Genomic DNA, 19,890 nt, shown 5'->3' with positions numbered 1-19,890 from the left:
CTCCTGTTTTAAGTAAAATGTCAGCGTGCAGCTCACCCTTTAAGTAATAGAAGGGGATGTGCATCAGTCTTCTAGATGCAGCGCTAGTGTTCTTGCTTTTACACTGGGCCCAAACTGAACTTTACTCCTGTGTTACAGTTATGGTGCATATTGACTTCATGGACTACCCAGACAAGTAATGCTGTGGGGTAAGATGCTATGGTTTGTAACTATTTGTTATGCATGTAAGGTAGAACTTAGAGGCTCACCCTGAAATTGCACGGTGCCTGAAATAGCAGTGTCTCTAGTACGTGGAAAGAGACTGTTTCCTGCTCAAAAGAGATGCAGGCTGATTGACACAAGGGGAGATAGAGGGAATCTGAGGGGAAAAGGCACCTAGAAGTGACTTGCCCAAGGAAGCACAGCACATCATTAGCAAAGCAATAATTCATGTCTCCTGGTTTACAGGGCCGCTGTACTTAATAGTATACATTCTTCCTCTGTGGAACTTTCCAGGTTGTGAATAAGGTTACTGATATGCCAAAGGACCCTCTCGTGTACCCCCAGATGTAATTATGAAAGAATGTGTTACTTCCGTGAGCAAGTCATGCATTTTTTTCCTCTTTTGTTTTGGTGTCATTCACCCAATGCTCTGGCAACTGTATTTGATATACGAGGGCGCTACAACCAATTAAAAAAAAGATATTTTTCAAGATGAAAGATGAGTCTCTGATTTACATGGTAGTCAAAGTGACTGTGGAAGGTGGAAACTTTTTAAATTGTTTTTTTTTTTAACAGCCTTTCCCACACCGTAGTCAATGAAACTCTAATATCCTGGACTGAAATGTGCAACGCTTACAGAATCCTTTATTTGCTGGCCCTTGTATCTGTGGTCGACTGTGTCATGCTCACAGAGCTCCACCTACAGCAGTGTCTTAACAGCGAGCTGATGGTACACTGGGTAGAAATTGTATGTTCTTTAAGGAACTGGGGCGGGGGGGGGGGGGGATGAAAGGATGAACCTAGGCTTTGCTGTGCAATATGTGCTTCTTGTGCTATCCTTTAAGTAAGAGGTGGTCTCCAGCAGCAACTCTTGAAGGATGGCTTGGGCTTCTGAGAAACAAGGAGTAGATTAACTCTGGCAGGATTTATTTCTTGCTGTGGACTCTCAGACCATGGCTACTCATGTCAAACAGCCAACATGCTGATGGAAACGTGGTGCTATTTGCTGTTGTATATACCTTTGGAAGATGGGACAGAAGGGACACCCGTTGGTGTCCTATATGCCAAAGAGGAGGATAAGCTAAGTCAACTCCTGAGAGAAGTCTTCAGTCAGCTCCCTCTGGCTACTACAAGAAGCTGAACCGATGGCCTCTATTCCCTGGAAGCTGTGTCTGATGATCACAGACCATTATATACTTCTCACTTGACTGCCCTGCTGGTAACTCCACTTTTTAAGATGAATTATGCAAGAAATGCTGTGAAGCATCAGACATTCAGGAGCAGGGGACTGGGAAGTGTCCTCTCTCAGTTTATGAACTCATTTCTGGATAAAGTCTGAGACTCACCTGGATTCCAGCTTCTCCGGAAAGGACAAAAAGTGGAAAGGATCAAAAAATAATCGGTGGACTTTGGTTTTCCTGTGCATGTGTGCTTGTATCATGTCTGAACTTGCAAAGAATATATTTGGTTATTCACAAGGAATCCAGTAAATGGTAAACCTGTAAATCAGTTACTTGAAGTGTGTTTGTCTCATTTGATCATCCCTTTCTCCCCTTTCCCCAGGGTATGCCCTTGCTTTTAGAGCACCTAGTTCCCCCTGAGGGGAGGATGGAGTGGTTGGGTCTGGGTTCTTCCTGGGCTTTGGATGGGGGAAGACGACCAGCTTGGGAAGAGGGTTGGTGGGCTCATGGAGCACCTCACGTGCAGACTGATCAAAATTTGCCTTCAAATCTTTTGTTTAGTTGTCTTTTCACTTCACGAATATCTGGCGGAGTAAAGTGATTTAAAAGATGTGTTGCATCTCACTGTTGAGAGCCCGCATACACTAAAAACTCATGGAATCTGTATTTCTCTCTCCTATGTTTCATAGGGAATTCAGAAATAACAGCACAGCTTTGGCATAATTCCTGTTCTCCTTCACCCCCCTTTGATCTTTTTCATATAGTTTTGGGCTATAATGTGGATTTTGAAAGATGCTGAAGCATAATTGGAGGAGGAGGGAAGCCCTGGTTTTGAATTAGTGGTATTCTGCTTGCTGTCTTTACGTCAGCATTCAGTTCCTTTTGGAATATATGAATAGAGAAGTTAAAAATAGTGATCAAAACCCAGTAAAAACATGACATTTTGGTACGATTGCCAAAAGTATTCAATAAGAATCTAAAGTCCCCATATTCCTCAGGCAGCCAAATGCTTCTTTTTATTGTAATCATGGCATACAAACTGGCATGGTGAAGGCAAATAAAATTGCTCCAGTTTTTTTCCTCACTCCCTATTTTAGGAAGAACTTGCCCCAAAAAGCACAAGCCTCTATCTATCGTGCTTACATGGAGGACTCTATATTAGAGCATGTGCAGTCGGTGCAAATTCACTGGGACCTGGAGGTAGGCAAAAGGAGACTCCAGTGGCAGAACCAAAGCTTAAATGAATATTTCTCCTGAGGGATCTCTCCAAGTCCCTACATGAAACTGCAGTGGAACAGTGGGGGAGGTATGGTTCCACATTTATCTTTTCAGTTGAGATATAAAACCCAAGGTCTCCTCTGTTGTTCAGGGACAGATGTCCAGGGAGAAGTTATGTTCCTTTGGCACACACTGTGTGAAACCTTTCCTTCTTTTTTTTAATCCCCTCTTTAAAAAAAAAAAAAAAAAAAAAAAAAAAAAAAAAAAAATTCCTGTTTTGGTTTCAATACCCAGAAAGAGACAACAGTGTTGTTGGAACTATCTCCTCACCTCAGAAATAAAAAGACAAAATATTCTGGGATGTGTTTGATCCTCTCCAGGTTGGATTGTATCTGTCTGTTGGAAAACAACACAGGGCTTAATGTTATAAAACATATGGAGCAATATATGAGTGTGTTTTGTTCACATATGATCGTACCTCATTATTTAGTAATGCATCACTTCTACAGCAAGTTCCATCTGTGGATCTCAAGGCACTTTCTGCAGAGAGCTGAATTAACTCTCACAAGTCCCTCTGTGAGGTGGGTATGGAAATGTTCCTGTTCCTTATTCACATGAGGGGAAGCCACAGACAGAGAATCAAGTCCCTTATTTTCAAGATTTTTAACGTCTGTGTCCTCTTTTCCACACTTTCATTTTCCTGATAACGTGGAGTAAGACTGTTCATTTTCAACCCAACTATCGAAAAAATACATCAAGCATGGTAGAATCAAATATAAACTGATTTGGTGGCTGTTTTTTTGTTGGGTGAGGATTTTTTTCTTTTTTTTCTTTTTCTTTTTTTCTCTTTTTTTTCCTCTTTTTTTTCTCTGGGATGGGGAGGGAGACTGGGAGACTGGCTTTCAATACAGAGGGTTTGCTTTTCAGAAGGCTGGGGATCTGTTATTGTATGCAGAGCTTGTGGGATGGGGAGGTGCTTCGCACCTCTGAAAATCAACCTAAGCTAAAAGCACTGGTTAGAAAGTTTGGCTTAAGCATTTTGCCTGAGATGGCAGAGCCGATAATTGGATTTTAGTTTTCTGAGATCCAGTCCATTACTACAGCTATAAATCACAGTGCCTGCAATCACTTGTCTAATGCACCCTTAGTTTTAAAATGTTTCCTTTACAGCCTTTTCCATCTGTGCCTACGAAGACACTTTGAACATAGCTAATACAGCAGTGGAGGGATAAAGCTGTGCCTTCAGTAGCTCTTAGTGCAGTGCACTGTAGCTTTCTGACTCCTGCCCAGCATTGCCTCTCTCCATAAAGCAGTTTCGGATGTTCAGAATTGAGTGTGCTACATCTGGCAGCTTGAATAGCTTTTACACCTGTAAGGATTTTATGTCCTCATCAGGGAAGCTACTTTCTTATGTTTATTGGGTCATGTTAGGCTAATTTCAGCCCAAACTCCCAAATCGTCTGCACCATTTGCTTGCTCTTTAGCTTGAGTCTTGGGACAAAGATATTTGCTCTCCACTTAAGAAGTTCAGGCGCAGGATGGGGACCCACAGCCTGAGACTGCCTCTGCAGGCTCCGTTTACACCACCTTCAGCATCTGAACTCAAGCTTGGGTTTAAGCTTGTGAGGCCCTGTGAACTGAACTAAGTGCCAGATTCAGATAGATTTGCAATGCCATTTAGCTCCCATTATATGGGTAGCATCTGAGGTTATGATTTTGTAAAAAAGAAGAAAGTTCCTGTGTTAACTCACATTAGCCTGAGACAAGTCACATAGAAAAGGTGTGCATACAAATCTTTGCTAAATCAAGACTTTAACTTCTTCAGATGCTAAGTTTGTTTTGACCTCAAGACTAGAAAGCTGCTATCTGCATACATGGGAAGTCCTGCCTTTTTTTTTTTTTTTTTTTTTTTTTTAAATAGATCATGGTAAAATCCTCACTGACGCTGCACATACTCTTTTTTATCATTAAATTTTGCCTTACAGGGTAGATGGATAGCCAGACCTCTTTTTAGATAAATATAACAACGAGGTAAATCTGGGAGAAGCATGCAAGATCAGGGAATACCCTAGCTAAGCGGTAGCTGAAAAACAAAGCGTGGGTTTTGCCATGTGAAGCGTTAATTTAGATGGGATGCTAGGATCCCTTGCACTTCATAGGTCCATCTCTACTATAGTACAATCAATGGAGTGACTGCAAAGTTACATTAATGTAAATCTTACCAAGTGGTCCAAAATAGCCAAGCCCCCCAGTGATTGGAGGATTAAAGGGGAGGGGTGTTCCATGAGGGAATGTATCTTTGGGTTTGGTAGCAGCCTTCCCCTCCTTTTTACATCACCTGGGTCAGAGTAGCCTTTCGTATGGACTTCAGCTTTTCCCTGCTTGCTGCTAAAACAGAAGACAAAGGTAACAAGCTTTCTAATGACCCTCCCTCTGACTATCTCTAGGCAATTAATTCTTGAAATCTTCAGCATTGTTGGTGCATCTGTGTTTCTTCTATAAAACAAACGTTTTTATTGCTAGAGGAGATGCAAAAGTAGAGATGTTTAAAAGAATGAGCACTCAATCATGTTCTTTTCTTTCTTTCTTTCTTTCTTCTAATGAGTTTATTTCCGAGTTTGGTTTTTTGTCTCTGTATCTGCTACCTTCATAGCCTTGTCTCTTTCCAAAGAGCTGGACTTTGGTTGATGCAAAAACCACACATGCAATGGGAGAATCTCATTCTTAAGCTGACTCTAACGTTAAAATTGCACCAGGCATAATTTTGACCCAAAGAGAGTAAGATCAGATGTTAAAACACTGAACCAAGAGCTCATCAGCAGGAGGTCTTGTTCCTGCTGAGATTAGTCAAGCCTATTCTCCTAGACATTTTTTATCCATATCAAGAGGAAGTTTGGAACTAGATTTAATATATTTCCCAGAAGTTGCTGATGCTTTCATGTAAAATAAGGAGTTTGTTGTCAAGACAGGAACAAATTTTTGGAGCCATCACAAGACTTTCACTGATTGGTGTATCAAAGAGATGGACTAGTTTGATATACGATAGCCATAACAGTTATTACTATCCTTTCAAACACACACATCAAATTCCTTTCCTACCTTCACACACCCACAGCCCACGTCCCATGCTTAGGAACACAAAAAATGGAGAATTAGGCCCCACCTCACCCTTCAGTGTCCCTAAAGAGATCCAGCTGAGTAAACCAAAGCGATTGGAACCAGCCTTTCATCTACTAATGGTCTAATGGGATCCCTTTGTGTTGATTTTAGCACTTTCTCTTCTTGGCTGAATTAAAGAATCCACTGCAGTAATGCCCAACCTTTTATTGTTGTGCCATGTTATTCATGAATTATTCCAGTTTCATGGTTATTTTTGTTTTGGCATATAGGCTGTTTTAAAATATTTGTAAAACAAAAGAAAGGAACACAGTTTTTCCACTTCCTGTCTGTCTGTCTAGAGCTGTGGGTCCAAACAGTTTCCAGCTTTGAGAATCTAGCTGATAATTTATGAGAGTACGGGATGGTGTGAACCAAGAACTTGGCATCCATAGACTTCCATGTGTTCTAGGCAAGTTCTAGTCCTGTTCCTGCTCCTCAGCAACGATTGTTACTGTCCCATCCCTAGAAAAATGCAGCAAAAACAGAACCCATGTCCTGAGTCTCCTTAAAGGGCAGGCAAAATTTGGACTTGATTTATCCTGCCAGTCAGTCTCTCTTTCTTTCAGAAGGAGAGCCAGCAAAGTGTGTTGAGAACTTGGGCCTACCTTTGATGAATAAAATCTTGTCACATGCAGGTCTACACAAACCACTTAAAAAAGAATAAAATGTAGAGGTAACATTAAGCAGTACTATGTGATAAGGGAAATTCCCCTGCCCCTTCAGTAACAATGGATCAGTCCATCTAATAATGCACAAACTGACATCTCTTTTCTAAAAATAGATGTCTGAACATTCAGTCAATGGAGTAATCCAATTGCCTGAACATTCTTGGGTGCTTTATCATTTAAATTGTAATAAATCACAGTATGCCACAAGCTGTATTGAGATGCATCAAGTTACATTCCCACCAATAACATGCGGCAACCAGATGAAATCAGTGTGACATGATGTAATTGAACTGAAAATTCAATGCATGCACTGCTTTGTCTTTAAAAAGTTGGCTTAAATAGGTCTCAAAAATTAGGGGGATTTTCTTAAAATCACTGCCCGTGTCACATTTTGTCTCACTATTTCTCCCCTTTATTTACTTTAAATAATGAGCGCATGGGGCCCACCCTTAAGTCCATTGAACTCTTTTGAAAGATTACTATTGATTCCAGACTTTGGACCTGGCTGATTGGGAATTTTGCAGTAAAATATGGAAGAATCACTATCGTGCCTTTCTTTAGGACAGCTGGACTAACACACTAATGCTCCCAAGAGTTCCTCAGGAATATGCTTCCACAAACTAATGCCTACCATTGTTTAGAAAAATTTCTTTATGTTTAGTTTCCCCCTGCCTCCTTTCTTAAGTAGAAGTAATGGGATAAAATAATTTTAACTCTCCTAACCAGTCCCTTATTTCTCAGAGTAATATTCCCGTGGACCACCTCAACGAATTCCCCCCTCTCCTTGGTGTTATACATTTTTCAGATGTTTATACAAGATATATGAACATAAAAGGATTATTCATAAGGTTGTTGTTTCTGAAACAGGGGACTAAAGCTAAACATAATCAGGTTCAGTCCCCAGCTGATGTAAATCATTCTAGCTTTCCTGGAAGTTGCTGATTAAATCTTTTTGTGCACCCAGTTAAGGACTGCTTTCTGCAGGAACAGGAGGAGGGAGAGCATTGTATAAAACTGATGGGATCAAACTTGTGCCACCTGTGATGACGTCTGTGGATGCCCAGTGTGCTGGAAATTCATCACAGAGCTTGGCTCTGCTGCCAGAAGTGAAGGTGTGATGAGATTATGGCTTGGGCTACCAGAGCCAGTGTCACTGCTAACAGGTAATGGTGGGGTAGAAATCCAATGGCACAGAAATGAGACTGACCTAGTTACCTGAATGAATATGCAGAGGCCTTACTGAGCTAGATCATGGTGAAGTGCATGCTATGTGTTTTGGCCGAAATGTTACTAAGGTTAGTGAGTTCAGGCCTAGCTACACGTCCTGCTCTCAATTGCTGTGGTACTTGAGCCCCTGCCGAGTTCTGCTAAATTTATTGCTGCAGACTTCCAATGACAAAACTGAAAGCCCTCATGGGGGTGAGGTTGGTCTGCACTTGCAGTGGATAGAGCTGAAGTGTAAAAAGGGGGAATATTACCTCTGACTCATTTTCCCCAAAGTAAGAGAGATATAATAGGAGGTCAAGAGAGGTAGTGACCCAAAAAGAATGGTGAGAATGAAACGGGAAGCCAGAGGAGGGAAATGTTTGTAAGGGGGGAAATAAACCAGCAAGGGGTATGTCTCCCATTATAAACTCCGACTCCAACTGTAAAGGGAAGATGCTGGAGAGTATAGGCTGTTGTGTGGAGCTTACTCTCACAGTGCGAGGCCACTGCTGAGGCACTTGAAGTGCCCCCACCATGAAGCATCCGCAGGGATAGAAGACGTCACTGTAGTGCAACTACAACAGAGGACAGAATTTGCCTTCCTAACTTCCAGCTGACCAACCCTGGCAGCACTGATGCAGGGTGCAGCCATGCCTTCCTTTAGCCTGCTGCTCAAAATGCTCCCCTGCACATTAAACTGTCTTTTTTAAAGAGGACTTTTAAACCCAGATTAAGAAGTGATAGTGCATGCAACTGTGCTGGCATTTGTAGTGTGAGATACTTCCCCTATTTCCCCTCTGCTGAAAGCTGCAATGAGCAGCAGCTGCTGGAAACAGTCTTTGAGAGAAGCTCTGCTGCAATCAGACTACATGAGCATCCATGAGCAGAGCTTAATGTTCCACCCTTCTTTCTTTGCATACTTTAGAAAAGTTAATTATAGGAGGCTGGGATTTGAAAAGTGAGACGTACCATTGCCAAAACAGCTCTTCAGTGTTCCCTTTATTGTTCGCTCTGACCAGAACATCAGCACAGACCTCATATGTACTACTTACATACCATATTTCCACAAACTTAATGGTTACAATGTGGTAATGAGCAATAGATTATCAGATGTTCAGATAAGATCTAATGGCTGTGCTGCAGTTTGTAGGGTAAATACAATAATAATTAAACCCCTCATTTTACAGGTGTAGGAAAATTGAATTATTTACCCCAAATTTCACATGAAGTCATTCACAGAGTGAGGGAAATGGCTAAGGTAATAACGTGGCTATATTGACAGCAGTGAAAAAACTGCCAGAATTTCATCAGGTAGCTGTAGGCTCTAACAGACGGGTAGTGAGTGTGCAGAGTTACTGCAATAAAGAGAATATGAAACTTAGACTGGTGCACCCTGTTCTCCTACACCAGATGAGAGCACATAAATATCACCTTGTTGTGGAAGAGATTTCCAGTACCTCTCACATCCTGCCAAGTCCCAGCCAGTTGTAATGTAGTGAAGCAGCAGAGACAAAATCTTTAAAAAATGGGGCCAGGAAGGAAACAGCTTTAATTCTTTGGCCAGAAAGACTCTCTGATGAGCAGTGGTTTACATGACTACAAACAGACAAGAACCCTCTGGGCTTTTTTTAAAGTCTTGTGGTCTTCATATTTATAGGAGAAAAATGCCAAGAAATATCAAAGCTGTATCTTGTCTTAGTTTGTTAGCATGATTCTCCAGCCTGCAAAGTTGATTCTTTTTATTGGACACGAAGAAACCCCTCTTTTCTGGTCTGTTTTCAGTGAGGACTAGCTAAGCTTGGCACAAAGGCCCTCCAACAGCTTTCAGTAAGGTCTTCAGCCTCTGGCCTTGAAGCTGAAAGTTACCATGGCCCTTTCATGCTTAAATTCCTGGTAGGAAGTTTGGTTTTCATGCTTTACTATGGTTTTCCTACAAACTTTGATCTTCACTCTTGGGAGTCTCATTTACACTCAGCTGCATCCGCATCTCTGGCCTTAATCTTTCATAACTGAGTGGCCTACTTATCAAAGTCTGACAGCTATCTTAACCCCCCACCCACTTGCCAATGTAGATGTAGGAGACTCTCCAACGGTTATGAAAACAGATAAGTTAATTGACTAGGCTGTTTCTTGTCATACTCCAAATATTTGGTCTCCTTTGTCACTACAGCTTCAGTCCCTCAATTCTCTATCAATATATTCCCCATCTCCGTAGCATCTGAAAGTTATTTTTTCAGACTAGCATGTTTCCATGAACAACCGATTCATTTTTGCTTGCCGCTTTGCTGGACATTGCTTTATTCTTGAAGGGCCACTTTATCACGTGCGAAGACTATTACTATATTCTTAACATGCATATGTAGTACCAGCTATGTCAGCATGAGTCAGCAATGTCATCATTTGGGGATGTTGTGTATGAGTAATAAGCATGCCTCTCTACCAAGCAGAGCCTTGGGTGTATCTTCTTTTGGATCTGTGCTTCAGTAATGACATGAAACAATCACTCTGTAGGAAAAACAGCAAGAGCGGTTGAAGGTTCATGAGTAATAACTTTTTTGGGGGGAGGAAATCTGAGAGAACTGGGGGTTTTTATTCAAAAGAAGAGAAGGCTGAAAGCGAAACTTCAAAATTGCCTTGAAATACATAAAAGAAAGAAGCAGAGAAGGGAGTACATTGTTCTCCTTGTCCACTGGAGGTGAGGCCCAGAAGAAAGTTCTGTGATTCTTCTCGAAGACAAAAATAAATTGTGCCAATACAATCTGACAGAAAGAGGATCTGCTGGACTGCAGGGTGTAATAGATTTTGCCTGCGTTTGTTAGTCTGCTATGGACTGGTGACAGTTTTTTTTTTTCGCCTAGCTTCCTCCTTGGCAGTCCATTTAAAAGTGGCTCATATTTTGTTATTACCTCTGATGGTTAGCAAACAACCATATCTATGAGTTAACTCTCATTTATGAGCTTCTCATAATAATAAAGTGGTTCTTTTAAGAATCCTGTTGCTTGCCAAAAACCTATTATTGCAAAAGTCTAAAGCCATTTCCAAAATAATTTATGGACAACTGCACTCAGAGTAAGAAGCACTAGGAAGGCTCTCATTTAATACCAGCATTTAAATACATTTTAAGGTACCCATAACCAAAGCATCCAGATGCCACATATGTAAGTGTAGCATTATCTCTCTCTCCGAAAGAACCGTTTCCCACCTGTCTTCTTCTGTAAAGGCTGCATTCATCCCTGAGATGATAGTTTTCAGGAAGGACTGTTGGAGAATCTTGCTGAGGGGCTGCTTAGGCAAGGGATGTATCTGCGTTGGCTCTCCACAAACAGCGAGCAGCAGAGAAGGACTTATCTACCCAGGCAGGTGCAAAGAGACCAAAGCTTCTCTTGCCTGTGTCCAGAGCTGGCCAAACCGAGCTGACTATGGTCTGGAAGCCACGCAGCCATGTGAACATGTTAGGATATATAAACTAGGGCTGGAGCGGGTTCACATCCGCAGCATAGGAATGCAGGACCATCAAATTCCATGGAAATTAAAGGAAGCTCTGCACCTTGACACAAACTGATAGTACTCCCAGAGTACTGGGACCATGCAGGGTGGTTTTGGGTCCAGATACAAAATTTGTTAAGTATACGAAGATGTGTTCTTTGTGTTATTTCAGGATATTTATAAATCATTCTCTCTCCTTTGAACGCAAGATCATTCACAAAGGGGAAAGCCTTGCGAACTGAGTTATTTCCTTTTTTAAGCCTCTCGTACTAAGAATCAGTTGGTTGTGTTTTGGGTTTTTTTTTTGTTTTTAGATCACATGAGTTCTGTGACTCACAAGGGCTGTAGGTGGTATTATTTTCTTTGGTGTCTGGAATCCCAACGTCAAACTTGTCTTTGTCAGGAGATTGATACAACGTTGGTTTTGGCGAGCAGCATGGTAGGAGAAAGGACATCACTTAACAGATACTTAAAATGTGGTCAGGCTCTGAAAAGTGACTCTTAGAAATGACATTGTGGTTTTCCATATTTATTTTCTCTCAACAACTTCCAGAAACAATCTGCTGAGTTCACAAATCTAAAGGTGATTTGTTGAGCTGTCACCTCTCCGTGCTCAATGGAGGGTTTTGAAAACCCCGCACTTTTCCATGTGCCTCTTCCATCATCACTGCTAATAAGGATTCCACAACTGGAAACTAGCTGACATGTTGCTGATGGATGCATGAGGCCGAGTAAACTCCAGCTTGCTCTTCCACAGCTCCCTCGGCTTATCAGGGATAAGACGAGACATAATTCAGCTTCAGCTTGAGTTAACACAGAGGTGTACAGAAGGAAGATTATAAAGCAGCAGTAGGATGATCTAGTGGTTAAGACATGGCTCTGAAGCTAAGGAGGCCTTAATTCAATTCCCATCTTTAAAATAATACGTAGTCATGATGGCTATACTGCCTCATCCAACTGTGGGCTTAGGCAGAGCTAGCAAAAGCAGTTTAGAATTAGTCAATATGACGAATATGTAGATATTTTCTTCCAACACGATTGCTTTTGCATTTGTCCAAAGCAGGTATAAGGAGTAGCCAAGGCTTAAAGAAGCATTTCCCAAAGTTTGGTTTTCATGGTTCTGCCATTCAGCTGTGGGATCTCCTGTATGGCAAAAGGCACTTGTGCTACGTAATGGTACGTGATAGGGGAGAAATAGAATTGGCATGTAGTAGCTGGACAAGTGCTGTATTTTACTGTGCTCTCCAAATCTCCTCATTTTGGGGCGTTAGCGAGTCAGATAAAGCAGAACTTCTTTTCTTCCTTTCTTACAATGCAGAAACAGGAGAATGCAGAAAGGATGGAAAAAGCAGGAAATTAAAAAATCTAAATACTGCTTTTTGCACTGGACAAAATTGATTTGGGAGCTACAGGATAACATCATAAAGAGTAAGACCTTCACATTTTATAAATCCAGTTGGTAATAGTCAAAGTCTAGTGAAGATTCCTGTTGCCTCTTGAAAACGGAATGGAAAAGACTAAGCCAGCTTTCGAATGAAGGGTTTGGAAAGCAACTTGCAATAAACACAAGTTTGTAATTGCCCTAGTGACCACTTGCTTGAACGGAGACTGGCAAATGAAGCAGCCAGATTACTCCTTCAGCCCGAAAAAGCAGTTGCTGGTTTCCTGGTACCTGTGCAGGGTGTCAGCTAAAGCTACATGTAACACATAGATGCTATTAATCTGGCTGCAAAACTTAGCATAACTCTGCTTAATGCAACATTCTCGCCTGGAAACCGAAGCTAATTAGTCCATGTGGAATGAAGCTGCTGATGCAACTAGACTGCTGCTGATGCCAGAGCTAGCAGGGGTTCCTCTCCTCAATGCCATGTAGACACAGTCATAGGATACTAATCAAGCAAAAATAAATCAGGGTAACTGAAATGTCCTGGACTTGTCATGGCAAAAAAGTCAATCATGCAAGTGATGATATTGAGAAAAATCACTTCATTTTTCCATGGAAAATACTCAAAGACAGTCAAGATGCCAAAAAAATTAAGTCATTCTTCTATAATCCATTATACTGGGTGTCTATGGAGAAATACTAGGGATGATCACTTCCTTTAGATACCTTAAAAATCAGGTAACTGAATTCCCCATGTAAAGACATGCATAGGTTATGAATTTTTGTTTCAAGAGCATGTCGTCTTTACGACTAACATGCTTAGAGTGTAATTTTCCTGTGCAAAGGTGGAGTAATTTTGGTTAAGCAACATTTATTGCTTTGCATTCTTATTTAATTGAATTAACTACATTTTAAATCAGTATGTTGAGACAAAGCTTGTTGGGAAGAAATTTGGCTTATTGAGGCCTGAAGTGGTGAGCCAGGAGTACGAGGTCCTATTTCACAGTGCCGTGGGAGGCTGTTAAAGCCTGGTCCAAAACCAGCCGAAGTACAACGAAGAGTCCCATTGACTTCAAAGGGTCTGACTCAGGCAGCTTTTCTCTGCGTCGGTTTCCTCATCTCTGAAGTTGGCAGAAATGCCTACTTCTTAGGTATGGGAGCCTAATGATTCACCCACACTGTGCAAGGATCACAGGGAGTTTTGCCTGAGGGACAGCAAAGAAATTACAGAAGGCTTATTTTATCCACAGTTCTTCCACAAAATGGTAGGAGCGAGGTTTTATCTGATAACCCAAGGGGGTTAGTAAGAGAAGGTGTCCATAACAATCTATGAAGGGTATGGAAGGTGGTGGTTCTGAAACACGAATACTATGAAGTTTCAGGTTATGTTGCTGGGGAAATATGGTACAGGTTTAGTTAATATGGCTTGAGCAGGCAGAGTTTTTGTCTCAGCTATGATTGTTATTGTGTGTTTATGAAAGGCAGTGGTTATGTTATACTGTGCATCAGGAGTTTGAGCTTTGCAGGTTAGGTGCTTTTTCTAAACCCAAGACTCATTTGTGTTTTGGTTCTATTTTATTCAAATTTTGGGGTACAAATGAGAAGATAGACTGATATGGTTTTAGCTCATCTCCAAAAGGTCGAAGCCTGAACTACACCCAGGTCCAGACATCTTGGTCTTTTAAAAGTCGATCACAGGTTGGAGTTTGGTAACTGGCTTCTCTTCAGTCTTTCTGCTTTCAACCTTTTGCTGAATAACCCCTAACTTTGCATCTGTGAACCAAAAGCAGTCCCTGTGTGTCTGGGGCTGACCCAGGAGGACTTCACAGAGACCACAGCAGAGACTTTCCCAGCCCAAGGTGAAGGCATTGGATGAATCCCTGGGTTGAGGGGGTCTTATTTAGCCATGGGTTGGACAACACCACGTACGGTAAGGTCCCATGCCAGCTGCCCAGCATAAACTACAGAAGTGAGTATTGGTTCCTCAAGCTCAGGTGCAGCATCTTAAGGACTGAGTGGGACTGGTAGGAACCGGGTGGGGTGCTGCTGGGAGTCAGGTGGAGAGCAGCGTTGCAAGGACACTTACTGTAAAGGTGGATGTGTCGGGGAGGCCTTTCTGAAAGGTACTTTTTAAAGCTTTCTATGTATTTCTGGAACAAAGAAAGTGGTAGGGAGAAGAAGGGTAAAAGCGTATTGACAAATGATATCTGAAATTGCAATACATGCAGATAGGCATATACCACATATTACAGTAATTTTAATTGCTTGTAATGTAGCCCCCTCTCCCCCTGCCTTCCTCTCTCTTTCCTCCTCCTGCACTCTCTCCCCCCCGCCAGTCCCCCCCCCCCCCCCCCCCGAGTTAATCTGTCGCTAGATTCTCAGCTTTTCTTTTGCTTCTGGTTTCATTTTCAGATGACAAAATTCAAGGCACACAGCTCTGCTGTCTGGTTGCCCTGGTAACGGCAGCCTATTATCGTACCTTGTCATTCATCAAGAAAGAATTGCACTTGACAGAGATAGACCAAAATGCCTGCAGTCTGCAGCATAAAAAAAAAAAAAAAGAAAAAAGAAAAAAACTGTTTTCTTTTCTTCCAAGTATGTAAAAGGCCTTTAATGCCTATTTAGCTACATGTTTTATTTAACATTGCTTATTATCCACTAAAGTGATTGTCGATACTCATAGAAATAGATATTTCCTCCTCAAAAATATATTTAAGTCAAATTTGTAATTCTGCCTTGCTTCCAACCCTTCCACCCTGATGCACAATATAAAGGAAATGGTTAAATGATAAACGTTTTGCATGTTGAATTCACCAAGTGACCACACAAATGCTGCCTTTCTGCTTAATTATGTCTTGTGTTGGTTAGCTTTCCTGCTTTCTTTATAGAGCTTCAAAAATAATTAGCAGGGTACGTAATAAATAATTGAATTTTATCTTTAATTAATCCTTCAAGTGCAGAGTGTTATGGAATACAGATAAGTGTATGTACAGAAAAAGTACATATATAACATGCATGTACACGTATATATGTTGTCTGTATTAAAAAGGTAGAGGTTTGTCTAAGCATAAAATCTGTAATCACTCTTTCTGAAGTTGGAACAGTCCCAAATTCATTGTTCTTCAAAGGCAGGAAAAGGTAATTGCTTGTTATTTTGCCTACCTCATCTTTGCCATTTGAATTAACCCAAATTAATTCCTGAAATCTGTGGCCTCATACCTTTTGGTTAGTGAGCACGTTTACACGGTGCAACTCCCTGTATTGTGATTTTTTAAAATCTGAGTATTTTTCTGGTAATTGTATGGCTGTTTAAATAGCTGTAATTGAGGGTTGGGGTTTTTTGGCTATTATAAAAGGGTTTTGTGTCAGTTTTTGCTTACATTGGTCAATTTGCTTGTTAAAGGTGAGATACGTTGTAAAATAGGTTTTATTGGCCATGTGGTATTTTAAGTACATATCCTCCTTGCTTGGGGTTTGAATCTCTGATTGTTGAATCTTTTGTCCTGGAGATCAGAGAAAAAGGAAAGGGAGATAGATAGTGGAGGAGAAAGATAGAGTGCACTTAAAAAAGAGGGGGGGGGGGGGGAATTCCTCGCATAGATTCTAATGCCAGCTCTGTTTATTTTCATTAAGTGTGTCATTGGCGTTATACCCAGCCTGCAGGGCTGAGGAGCTCTGAACTTTGGAAGTTCACTTTGTGCTCCCCCACTGAAAATAGAAATCCGCGTGTTGCTCTCTTTCTCCGTTCGAGCTTTCTGTCTACACAAACTCCCACATGGGTAAGGGATACATGGGGAAAATAGACGGTTGCGATGGCACCAAATCAAATGCAGATCTTCTTTTCATTCGAGGGGTCCTCGGTGCGTGCGGGCTGGGAAAGGCTCCCGAGGACACATCCTGACCGTTTCAGATTCACAAACCCAGGGCGCTTCACCACATGGATTTCGGTTTTATTTGTAGCAGCAACCCAACAACAAAAAGAGCAGGGAGAGAGGGAGATGGCACTTAAACCATGTACTAATACGCTAGTTCCTAGAGCCACTTCTGAACTTTTTACTTTTTACTTTAATAACGCCGCAACACCAGTGTTCATTTCCTGTTCAACCTCGGTCCTACCTTTTGATTTTTAAATCTCCCTTAGGCTAGTGGTTTCAGCGGACAAAGAAATGAACAGGCAGAAACAATTAAACTAGCAGATACAGTGAAAACCAACACCACAGCACTTTTGCAGAAATTGCAGTGTATGAACGAATTCTGTCGTGTATTTGATGTTTCAACAGTCGGTCTTATTCTTGCAGTTTCTTCCAGCCTTCCTCTCGGCTAAAGGAATTCTGCTATCCCTTAGGACCTCATAAATACATAGAGGCACTGGAAATATTTTTTCTGTATATTAATATTACATGATAATCTCATTGAAGAAAAATAAAATGCTAGATCTAGATCTTCTTAACTGCAAAATGGCTCTTTAAATCCCTTTTAAATGTTCGCATATGTCTTTATGAAAAATTGGAATTTGGAATGTTTATACAGTCCTGAGTAGTGCAAGTGAATATCCTTAAATTAGCTTTTCAAGTTGATTTACAGCCTGAAAATTCTGTAACAAGACACGAGTGTTATCTGTTGAGAAAGGAATAGGTTTTTCAGTTATTGTCTGTCTGTGTGTCTTTGCTGTGAAACAAAATGGGAGCCAAAATGCCAGCTATAAAATGAACTTTCAGGAGGAGAAGAGGCTATGTGGGAATTAATAAAGAAGGAATTAACTTACTCAAAAATTAAAATGCTGCTTGATTTAAAAAATAAAAAATTATTTTAACCAAGATTTATTGACCAAATCTTACAATACAAAGCAAAAAACCAAGTCCCTAAGAGTTGATATTTGTTTTACTTGAGAAAGGACTAAACATCTATCAGATCTATCTAATTAATTGGTTCTGTCTGTTGATGTGTGTATCATTTATCTCGCTCTCTTTCTAGGCTCTTATTTTGTGCTTATAGTCCTGGTACCTGAGTATGTGATAGATCAGAAAATAAGGGCAGCAGGACAGAGCTTTATGTATTTCTGAGCATTTTTAACTCTATGTTCTGATTCAGCCACAAAAAAAGTTGTGGACTGAAGTTTCAGTTGGTTGGATGGAAATGTATTTGTAGACAGTAAGCCATAAGAGACTCTCATAAACAGCTTGTCTGGCCCCCTCTGTAAGCGAAGCCGGGGAACCTCGCGTGGTAAACTCTACATGCAGTGTTTCGGCAACTACTTTAGCTTTATTTGTACTCTGGCACGTGGGGAACAGTTGATTCTCTGAAGCCAAGTTCTTAAAGCACACTTGGCACATCCTCTGGGTTTGAAGTCACCCTCAATCTCCAAAATAAGTGTAAGTAAGTCAGAGAGATGCTTTCTGTGGGTCTGACTCAGTAAAAAGCCCTGTCCTGCTGTGGCAGGAGGGACGCCCATGCAAACGCTCGCAAGCCTCCCAAAATTGACTCTGGAGGTGAGGAGGGCTGCTGCAAGGTCTTAGAGGAGGTTGCTCTGTGTGAGAGCCAGATGGAGGTTTTATTGAATCCAGCCTTTGGGTATCAGCACAATAAAACACCTCCTGTAAACCAAACTCTTTCTGTCTCTCTCTCCCCCTTTCTTTCTTTTTTGCTCTCTCTCTTTTTCCTCCTACTGCAGTGAAAATTTGAGGAATGTTGTGAGTAGACCAAAACCATGGCACAGTGCGTGCTTATCTAAAGTTCAGTCAGAACAGAGTGACTCTCCTACCTTTGAATATGTCTGAAATTAAAATGTCATGGCTCAGATTCCCACTTTTGCTCATGATGAGTTATATCCTGTGCTGCAAATCTTTCCTTGCAGTGACCGATGCTTTTCTGAAAGCGAGGTGCAGTTGTGGAACAGCTAGAGCCCATACTATTTGTCTCCTTGTACCACATGTATTTAAAGTGTATACATTTCTGTACTATTTTTGCATGTAGAATTGGTGTTTTCAGTGGCTCCACTGAAGGTTAAGGTCTAGATCTGAGGACAGGATTCAGATGCCGGCTTTTCTAAGTCTTATTTCAGAGGTGACAGCTGTGATCTTCCTCTGGAGGCACTGAAACTTAACACTTTTAAAAAAATATATAGTTAAAATGGAGTGAAAGCAAGTGAAAGATGTAGTTGGAGAGTTGAGGAGCATATATGCAGGACAGTGTGGTGATAGTGGCTTTTTCTGTTGCGTGCTATGAAAATAGCCCAGTGGTACCATCTGAGCAGTGTAGTTTGTTGGGCAAACCAGAATCTTGTTGTGATTATTTGCATCAAGCAAGAAACATTAATTTTAATCTATTTTCAGTATTTCTCTCTGATGTGCTGCTTTATCATTTTAGTCTCTGACATTATGGCCTCAGATTTTAGGTCTGATTTTCAGCTACTGCCATACAATGGGTATGCCACAGAGCTATGAGGAATTTACATCTAGTACAGAATACAGTTTTCCATTAGTGGAAAGGGACATCATTCATGCTCTTAAGGACTGCGCTGGTTTCTACTCACTTCACACCAATATATTAATTCTGGATCTGACTTTCCTTAGGCCTCTCTGGCTGGAAGTTGTACATTTTGTGTGCCGTCATGGTGGCTGACATTAGTGGGGAAGGTTTTCCTGGCAGCCTCTATATTAGAGCAAAAGAGGCTAAAGTGGCCGCTGGAATTCCCCATTCTGCTGAGGAGATACCAAATTTCCATCAGGCATGAAAACTGGGTTATTTGTTTTCTGCTTGCAGGGGCAATTGTAGGACTAACATGTACTTCATTGTCAAATGATCCTGCCTAAAACTACCCACAGAATGTCTGAAGTTAGAAAGTGCTAGTGGAAGATGCTTCTTCTGTAATTCTTCATTATAGTAGTACTTTTTCCTGCATAAGAAGCAATGGCTATGGCTCGTAATTAAGGATTTTGGACTTACGGACCTGAATGATCCATTGTAAACTGTGAATGGCAAATGTGAAGTTCTGAAGCTTTGCAGATACCTTTATACTGTTAGAAACAGTTTTAAAAGCTGAAATGAAGCTTTAAATAGTTTTCCTGTGTCGCATCAAAACCAATGAAGTATCATCTCTGTCCACATGGTGGACAGTACCTTTTTTTTTTGTTTTGTTATGTCCATAGAAATACCTTAGTTTACATACGGATAAGACAGGTTTTCTAACTTTTTTGTATTCCTCCCAGGGCAGTTTTTAAGCTTAATTGAATTAATACAACTAGGGAAACTTTATTTCTTATAGCAGGCCAAACCAAATGGCCCCATTCAAATACCCACTTCTTTCTTTTTGAAATTTGCTTCACAATTTAGATCAAGATTAAAAATTTCTGAGTGGGGAATTGATTTAATCATTAGGTGCAGTGTA

The sequence above is a fragment of the Accipiter gentilis genome, chromosome 5, assembly GCF_929443795.1.
Source record: "Accipiter gentilis chromosome 5, bAccGen1.1, whole genome shotgun sequence".
Taxonomy (NCBI): Eukaryota; Metazoa; Chordata; class Aves; order Accipitriformes; family Accipitridae; genus Astur; species Astur gentilis.
This window is presented reverse-complemented; position numbering follows the sequence as displayed.